The following is a 9,155-nucleotide window of genomic DNA, read 5'->3' on the forward strand; positions in this document are numbered from 1 at the left end:
TTGTTCTCAACACTGGTTTATGTTTCCTTACCTGCTCTGTGGCATGCTCCCTCTCTTGCTGTACATCAGATTTCACGGCTTGTTAATGGCTGCTTTCAGCTTTTGCTGTTTGCTGTGCTGTTTATCAATCACTTTGTTTTGCTTTGCCTGGGGATGATAACATCAGTGCTTAGAAGTATAGCTCCAGATCCTCAAAAGAATAGGAGGGAATGATAACATCAGTGCTCAGAAGTATATGTAACACCCTGTAACAGTAATAGGAAAAGAACAAGGGCAGACCATACATCAGTAGTTAACCTTTAAAGTTAACCTTTAAGAAAGACAAGAATGACTCGGACTGAAGGACGCCAAATTGAAGAGGTGAGCAAAAGGACACAGTGAGGAAGACTATTGAAGACCACCAGAGGACCCTGAGAGACCACCAATGAACATAAGAGCGCATGCGTTAAAGACTTTTACATATGTTGATGAGTTCCAAGAAGTAACATGACTATGTTAATCATTTCTAGGAAATCTAACGAATATGTATATTCTAGTTGTATATAACTTCTGGAGTTGAACAACTCGGCACGCACATTAGGAGGAGTAATCCCTGTGCGCCCGGTGCCGCAATAAAGAATGCCTGCTTTCTAAAACTCCAAATTGAGTCTTAGAGAGTTTTTCATCTGCCGATTTACGGTAACAGTTTTGGCGACCCAGATGGGACACTGCTCTTGAGTCTTGACGGATCCTGGGATCACGGAACCTCAGCCGGCACCGAGGGATTCTCGGAGAGGATTTTTCCCGATCCCCGGAGCGAAGAGCCCCTGAGCGAAGAACACTGTTTTGTGAGTATTAAGGCATTCTTTCGGAAATTTGGTTACCTGCCCATCAGATGCAGCGAAAGCTCCGCAGGGTTGGGTTTAGGACCCGGGCAGGGGCTAGTCCCCATTTGGTAGGGGTTAAACGTCCCCGTTTGGTTTGGAAGGGGTTAAAATCCCCGTTTGGTTTAAAAGGGATTGGAATTCCCACTCAAGGTAAATGTTAAGAGCAACCGCGGTAACAAATACTGTAAGAACTTGTCTATTATTGTAAGCATTTTGTCTGTTTGTTATAGTTCATCTGTTTGTCACAGTGACTGGTTATTTGTGGTGTTGTACGAAAGACTTGTTTGTGTGTGTGTGATTCCCCGTGTATAAAATGGGTGCCAGATCATCCACGGGTGGGGGAATTTTAAAGAAATCACCTTTGGCTTGTATTTTAATACATTGGAAACAAATTGCAGGATCCCCTGGTGGGGTTGCAAAAAGGGATGATCTAATTAAGTATTGTAAACAATGGTGGCCACTATATAAACTAGAAGATGGAGAAAAGTGGCCAAGGAATGGTACTTTGAATTATAATACTCTGTTACAACTAATGCTGTTTCTAAGGAGGGAAGGAAAATGGGATGAGGTATTGTATGCTGATATGTTCTTTACATTAAGGCAGCATCCTGAGTGGCAAAAGGAGTGTGGAATCAATTTGGCCCCAACTGATCCTCTGGTATTGGCATTGGAAAAGGATAAGCGAGAGAGAGAAAAAGGGAAAGTGTTAAAAAGGTGTTGTTCGGCATGCAGTATTGGACAGAGATGTTTGAAGTTGACCCAGAATGAGCAGGAAGAGGATTTAGAGATGCTAGTGGCTCTAGGATTGAGGCAGAGATCCCAGAATCATGGACTTGAGCCCTTCAGGGCAGAGGGCGAATCGGACGATCAGTCCGAGAGAGGTGCTGCAGGGGCCACACTGGTGGCAAGGAGAACTCGTAATCGACAGGGAACCGTGTTGCAAGCTCCATTAAGGCAAGCAGTAGGGAATGATGGTCCGGTTGTAGTGAAAGTGCCTTTTTTGATTACAGATTTAAACAACTGGAAAATAGCTGCCAGTAGTTATAGGGATGATTCTGATCGAGTGGCTAGTGCCTTTGAAATGATGATAAAAACTCAGGATCCAGATTGGAAAGATATCGAAGTTATCATGCAAGTATTGTTTGATAGTACAGAGAGGGAGATGATTCATAAGACGGCAAGGACTCAGGTTGAAGCCCAAATAGCGGCAGGGACATTATCCTGGCTGGGATCCTAATGATAATGGGCAGAAAATGTTATTAATGCAATATCAGAAGTGGGTTCTGTTTGGTATAAAAATGCTATACCAAAAGCGATAAATTGGTCAAAATTATACAAGGGTTAAGCAGGATAGAAAGAAGCCTCCCACTGATTTCCTAAATAAACTGAAGGGAGCTGCTCGGAAGTATACAACTCTGGATCCTGAGTCAGAGGAAGAAAAGAATCAGTTAACAACTTTGTTTATCAGGCAGTCTGCTGATGATATCCGGAGAAAGCTGCAGAAGTTACAAGGAGCAGATGCCAGGGACCTGGGAAAATTGTTGGATATGGCTTGGGTGATTTACAGAGATCAGCAGAAAGAAAAGGGAAATGCTAGATTGATCGCGACGCTAGAAGGAACCTATGGTCCTCGAGGAGGACCCAGGGGAGTATTTAGAGGTGGTTATCAAGGAAGAGGACGTGGTAGAGGATTCCCAAGGTCCCCAATAGGGGAGAGACAGTGTGCTTATTGTAGAAAAAAAAAAAAGGGGGCACTGGAAACGAGAGTGCCCATCGTTGCAGAAATTTGGGGAACAAGACACTCCCGTGTTAGCCGTAGAGGCAAGGGATTGAAGAAGACCGGAGGAATCTTCCCCAGCAGAGCCTCTGGTTAAAATTAAGCTGGGGGAAGATGAAACTGAAATAGAATGTTTGGTCGATACAGGGGCCACCTATTCGGCTTTGAACACGAAGAAACATGAGTTAGGATATGATACTGTGAGAATTATTGGTGCAACAGGAAAGCCGGAGTCACGACCCTTCTTTAAACCCTTAAAATTTAAAATTGGAAAACAATGGGTAATGCATCAGTTTTTGTATCGACCAGGTGCACCAAAACCTTTAATAGGCCGAGATTTATTAGAAAAACTAGAAGTTGAAATAAAGTTTAAGAATGGAGAAGTGGAAGTGTCAATGCCTGAATCTAAATTTGTCCAAGCTTCAATATTATTATTGCAGGAAATTGAGCAAGTGAAAAGAAAAATCCCGGCTGAAGTTGAGGATGCAGTGATTCCTGTCGTCTGGGCAGGAGAAATACCTGGAAAATCAAAGAGGGCTGAACCCGTAAGAATAGACCTTATACCAGGATCAGCACCGGTAAGATTGAAACAGTATCCCTTAAAATTAGAAGCTAAACTTGGGTTGGTACCTATTATACAAAAGTTTTTGAAATATGGGTTATTAAGAGAATGTGAATCTAAGTATAATACTCCAATTTTACCTGTTAAGAAAGCTGATGGAAAATCTTACAGATTAGTCCAGGATTTGAGAGCAGTAAATCAAATTGTCCAAGATATACATCCGGTAGTGGCAAATCCGTATACACTATTAACTGCACTCACTGAGGATCAGGGGTGGTTTACAGTTTTAGATTTAAAAGATGCCTTTTTCTGCGTCCCACTTGATTCCGGAAGCCAGGAATTGTTTGCCTTTGAATGGGAAAATCCTGAGACCGGAACGAAAACCCAGTATATTATGGAGACAAGAAAATAGAAAGGGAGTAATGCTACAGTATGTCGACGATATACTAATAGCTGGGAACTCCCGAGAGGAATGCTTGGAACTGACAGTCAGTTTATTAAATTTCCTCGGACGTAGTGGTTACCGAGCGTCGAAAGGAAAGGCCCAAATTGCACAGGAAACTGTAATATATTTAGGCTTTGAAATTCTGAGGGGACAGAGACAATTATGGATTGCTAACTATGGACTGATGGTAAAACCCTTGTATGAATTATTGAAGTCATCAAAAGGTCCCCTGCAATGGTCAAATGAAGATCGAAATGCATACATTCAACTCAAAAGAGCTCTAATGAAAGCCCCAGCTCTGGGGCTGCCTAATTTAGAAAAGCCATTTGAACTATTTACTCATGAAAGACAAGCAATAGCCCTTGGAGTTTTAACCCAGTGGTTGGGGGAATATAAAAGGGCTTGTGGCCTACTTTTCTAAACAACTTGATCCGGTGAGCCAAGGATGGCCGAGTTGCCTAAGAGCAGTAGCTGCAACAGTGTTATTAATACAGGAGGCTCGAAAACTTACTATGGGACAAAAGATAACTGTTTATGTTCCACACATGGTGACCACAGTATTGGACCAGAAGGGTGGACATTGGTTGTCTCCTAGTAGGATGCTAAAATACCAAGTAGTACTAATAGAACTAGATGATGTGACCTTAAAGACTACTACCGTGATTAACCCTGCCATGTTTCTCTCAACTCGACAAGAAGAAGGCAAACTGTAACATGACTGTCTGCAGACCATTGAGGAAGTCTATTCAAGCAGACCCGATTTAAAGGATGTTCCCTTGCAGAATCCGGATTGGGAGCTATACACGGACGGTAGCAGCTTTATGAAAGAAGGAAAGCGGGTATCAGGATATGCAATCACCACCATTGAAAGGGTGGTGGAAGCACAAGCACTGCCCATCAAGACGTCAGCTCAGAAGGCAGAACTGATCGCCCTCACCTGAGCTCTACAGTTAAGTGCAAATAAGTGTGTGAATATCTGGACAGGTTCTAAATATGCTTTTGGAGTAGTGCATGCACATGGAGCAATTTGGAAGGAAAGAGGATTGTTATCCTCACAAGGTACGGAGATAAAGCATAAAGAAGAGATCTTGAGCCTACTGGAGAGCATAAAGGCTCCGGCTGCTGTAGCTATTATGCATTGTAAAGCTCATCAGTCGGGACAAACCGCTCAGGAGTGAAGAAATAAGCTGGCTGATTTGGCTGCAAAGCGGGCTGCAGAAAAAAGCATAGGAGAAAATGTATTAGCGATAGTGCCAGGAAAAAGAATCTCCCTTCAGAAAAACCCTATTTATAATAAGCAAAATTTGAAATTAATCGAAACTTTACAAGCAGAAAGACGAGAAGACGGATGGGCAGTTACACCTACAGGTCTAGTAATAATACCTCATTCCCTCATGAATAATTTAGTAAAGAAAGAACATAACACTGTGCACTGGGGGACTGAAAATTTGTTAAAACATTTACAAAAGTCAGTTATTAGCAGAAACATAGTGGAAATTATAAAATCAGTCACACAAAGATGTGAGCTATGTTGTAAAAACAACCCAAAAACACATAATAAAATTCAATTTGGAAAAACTGCCGAGGGACAGGCACCTGAGGAATATTGGCAAATAGATTTTACCGAATTGCCAAGAAAAGGAGGGCTAAAGTATTTGTTGGTCCTCATGGATACATATACAGGTTGGCCTGAGGCCTTTCCATGTCGCACCAATAAAGCAAAAGAAGTAGTAAAAATATTATTAAAAGAAATAATTCCAAGATTTGGAGTACCTTTAGGGATGTCATCAGATAGGGGTCCACATTTTATAGCCAAAGTAGTTACCGAAATAAGCAGACTGTTAAGTATTAGTTGGGATTTACATACCCCTTATAGGCCTCAATCTAGTGGTAAGGTAGGAAGAATGAATTATACCCTCGAGACTCAGTTAAGTAAGATATGTCAGGAAGCCTCGATGAATTGGACACAGGCCTTGCCTCTAGCTTTGTTAAGAATTAGAGTCCAACCACGAGGTAGACAACGTTTCAGCCCGTATGAATTGATGTATGGACGACCGTACCAAACACCTGGACTGCCAGGAGAGATGCGAATACAAGGGGAGAATGATGCAAGAAATTACTTGATTGCTCTCGGGAAAGTTTTACGAAAACTAAATAAGTATGTAGTCTTAAATGAATCTCTAGGTCTTGATTCCCCAGCGCATCCATTCCAGCCCGGAGATTGGGTATACATCAAATCCTGGACTTCTGAAAAATGGAAAGGACCATTTCAAATCTTGTTACAGCCCAAAATAATGTTTCTCTAGCCCTTAGTTGTGTCCAGGCTCAATTGTGGATGCAATCTATGGTAGCGGCAATTATAAGAGAAGGGGAAGAGGGCACCTTAATCCACCGAAATTCGAAAGGTAATTTGGGATAATGCAACTAAATTTGAGAAAGAATTCCAATCCTGGTGGTACTTAGTTAATTTCACTTTTGATCCCGTCAACAATAAGGCCACAGCTTTTGTTTTAACAGTTCATAATGCTTCGGTATACACCATATACCCAATCATTGCATTAGGATAAAATCACAACGGAGCTATAATCTATCCATTAGAACATAGGGTATGGGCCCAACGACATGGAAACAAATGGCAGACTGTTGATGTTAGTACATGTGTTGTACAGGAACAACAAGGATTTATCTGTGAAAGTAACACCATTAAAGCCCAAGATGTGTGCCTTGACACTGAGCAAAACGTCTGTCATTTTGAAGTGCATCCCGATGAAATGCTCGAAACCATGCTTGTATATATTGGAAAGGGATGTGTTTGTATGAGAACCTTTTGTGATTTTATATTTGTAGATAATGTTACAGTATATACTAACAACCATTCAAATATATGTGTTTGCAACTTCACTAACATTATGGGATGTGATTTTAACTATACTGCTCCTGTTACCTCTTATCAGTTACTACAATCCAATTATACACTAAATGAAGATTTGTTACCTACCCCCATTGGAATGAATCTAACATTAGTGAAAAAGTTGCTACAACATAATGATTTGTGCCAATTACTAGAATGAGTTCGAGACAAAGGACATAGAACTTTAATTACTGTACATCATGATGCGGAAGAAATACATCATGGAAAGGGTGAAAAAGGATGGAGAACATCATTGGTGGGAAACTCTTCTTGGCTGGTCACCAACTGCAACAGGAATCCTGAACTTGATGCTCCATCCAATCGTTATTCTGATAATCCTAATTGTATTATGCCTATTACTGATATTAATTTTATATCTTAGAATCTGGTGTATAATGCGACAGTTATCAGCTAAGATAGAATATCTGAAAGAATTACAATATATTCATAACCAATAATGTAGTGAGGATTGTAGCTTTAATAGCTCCAGATCCTCAAAAGAATAGGAGGGAGTGATAACATCAGTGCTCAGAAGTATATGGAACACCCTGTAACAGTAATAGGAAAAGAACAAGGGCAGACCATACATCAGTAGTTAACCTTTAAAGTTAACCTTTAAGAAAGACAAGAATGACTCGGACTGAAGGACGCCAAATTGAAGAGGTGAGCAAAAGGACACAGTGAGGAAGACTATTGACGACCACCAGAGGACCCTGAGAGACCACCAATGAACATAAGAGTGCATGCGTTAAAGACTTTTACATATGATGATGAGTTCCAGGAAGTAACGTGAATATGTTAATCATTTCTAGGAAATCTAATGAATATGTATATTCTAGTTGTATATAACTTCTGGAGCTGAGCAACTCGGCGCGCACATTAGGAGGAGTGATCCCCTGTGCGCCCGGTGCCGCAATAAAGAATGCCTGCTTTCTAAAACTCCAAATTGAGTCTTAGAGAGTTTTTCATCTGCCGACTTACGGTAACAGGAAGAGCTATGATAAAAGCACTGGCCTTGAGCCTAATCTGGTATTTGGGTCCTGCATTGCTTCCATCTCAGTACTCTGGGAACCATCTTGTGAAGACAATTAACAATTGCACCTTTCTCCTCTTCTCTTCTGGGAGCCACTTTGTGGGGGAAACAAAGAATGGCACCTGCCCCTTCTTCTCCTCTCAGGTAAATATTTCCTGCCTTGTTACAATGGCTGTTCAGTTTCTTGAACATCCTTGGGCAACCAGAATGCTCATATTGGTGTGTGCCACGAATCTGATTCTGGCTTTTCCTAAGGTTAACCAACTGGTTGGGAATGCCACACAAGGATGTGCCCTGTGGCAATTGAGTCATGGGTGGCAAGGTGCATGGGAGATTTTGGGCAGGTACCTAGAGCAGTTTTCACCTCCAATGGTCTGGGACTTCACACTCGAACAGACGTGGAATCCTGTTGAAGTGGCAGACCACTTGAAGAAAGGATGCTTTGCCTATGCCAAAGAGACACAACATCTTGCACTGTGCTGGTGCCTGGCCTACACCTACCGAGCCTCTGTTCAGCACCCTCAAGGGGGCAAGAGGGTCTCTGGATCTGAGGACATATAAACAGACACTGTGGCTAAGCCAGAGACCCAACCCTTGACTATAACAGTCGCTCCTATAGTCAAGAAGAAACAACGGAAGCAAAAGTCAACTCGGTTAGTCAGGGAGGAAGAAGCTCCTCCTAAGAGGGAGCAGGAGGAAGAATCAGAAGAGGCAGCCTGTTCTGCAGCAGAGCAGCCACAAGAACAGGAGAGGGAAGAGACAGAAATCATAAATGAGTCAGAAACCACCCAGTCTCTATCCCTGAGTGAGCTGCAAGGTATGCGGAAAGATTACAGCCATCATCCAGGCAAGCAAACTATCACCTGATTGCTCCAATGCTGGGATACTGGGACCAACAGTCAGGAATTAGAGGGTAAGAAAGCCCAGCAAGTGGGACCCCTAACTAGGGACTGGGAAATGGACAAAGGTATGGAAAGAGGGATGACAATCCACAGCCTCTGGAGATGGCTCCTGTGAGAAGGTGTTACTTTAATTCTGTCTTTGTTTCTCATTCTTTGTTTCTCATTATCCAAACCTTTTTTTTTTTTCCCCCCAAGTCGGGTCTGTTTTGCCCAAGGCGGTAACTGGTAAGTGATCTCCCTGTCTTTAACTCGACCCACAGGCTTTTCCATCTTATTTTCTCCCTCTGTCCTGTTGAAGAGGGGGAGTGAGAGAGTGGCTGGGTGGGCGTCTGTCAGCTGAGCAAGGTTAACCCACCACAGATATGAATATGGGGAGGCCTGGCAGATTGATTATATCACATTGCCAAGAACACAAGGGCCATGTGCATGCAATGGTAGAGGTGACTACCAGATGGTTAGAAACATACCCTATTACCCATACCATTGCCCAAAACACCATCCTGGACCTTGAAAAACAAATTCTGTGGCAACACAGGAACCCAGAAAGAATTGAGTCAGACAATGGGACTCATTTCCGAAGCAACCTCATAGACACCTGGGCCAACGAACACGGCATTGATTGGCTGTACCACATGCCCTATCACACACCAGCCTCTGGG

At 42.4% G+C, this 9,155-nt stretch overlaps 1 long non-coding RNA gene across 1 annotated transcript; it reads left to right on the forward strand.

The window, feature by feature from the left end:
- The first annotated feature begins 225 nt into the window (after nucleotides 1-225).
- LOC143172107 (uncharacterized) lies at nucleotides 226-7,498 on the forward strand. Its single transcript, XR_012997294.1, has 3 exons — nucleotides 226-827; nucleotides 3,084-3,221; nucleotides 4,350-7,498. It is a non-coding gene; the product is annotated as an uncharacterized LOC143172107 (long non-coding RNA).
- The last annotated feature ends 1,657 nt before the right edge of the window (nucleotides 7,499-9,155 follow it).

The sequence above is a fragment of the Aptenodytes patagonicus genome, chromosome W (genome assembly GCF_965638725.1).
Source record: "Aptenodytes patagonicus chromosome W, bAptPat1.pri.cur, whole genome shotgun sequence".
Classification (NCBI taxonomy): domain Eukaryota; kingdom Metazoa; phylum Chordata; class Aves; order Sphenisciformes; family Spheniscidae; genus Aptenodytes; species Aptenodytes patagonicus.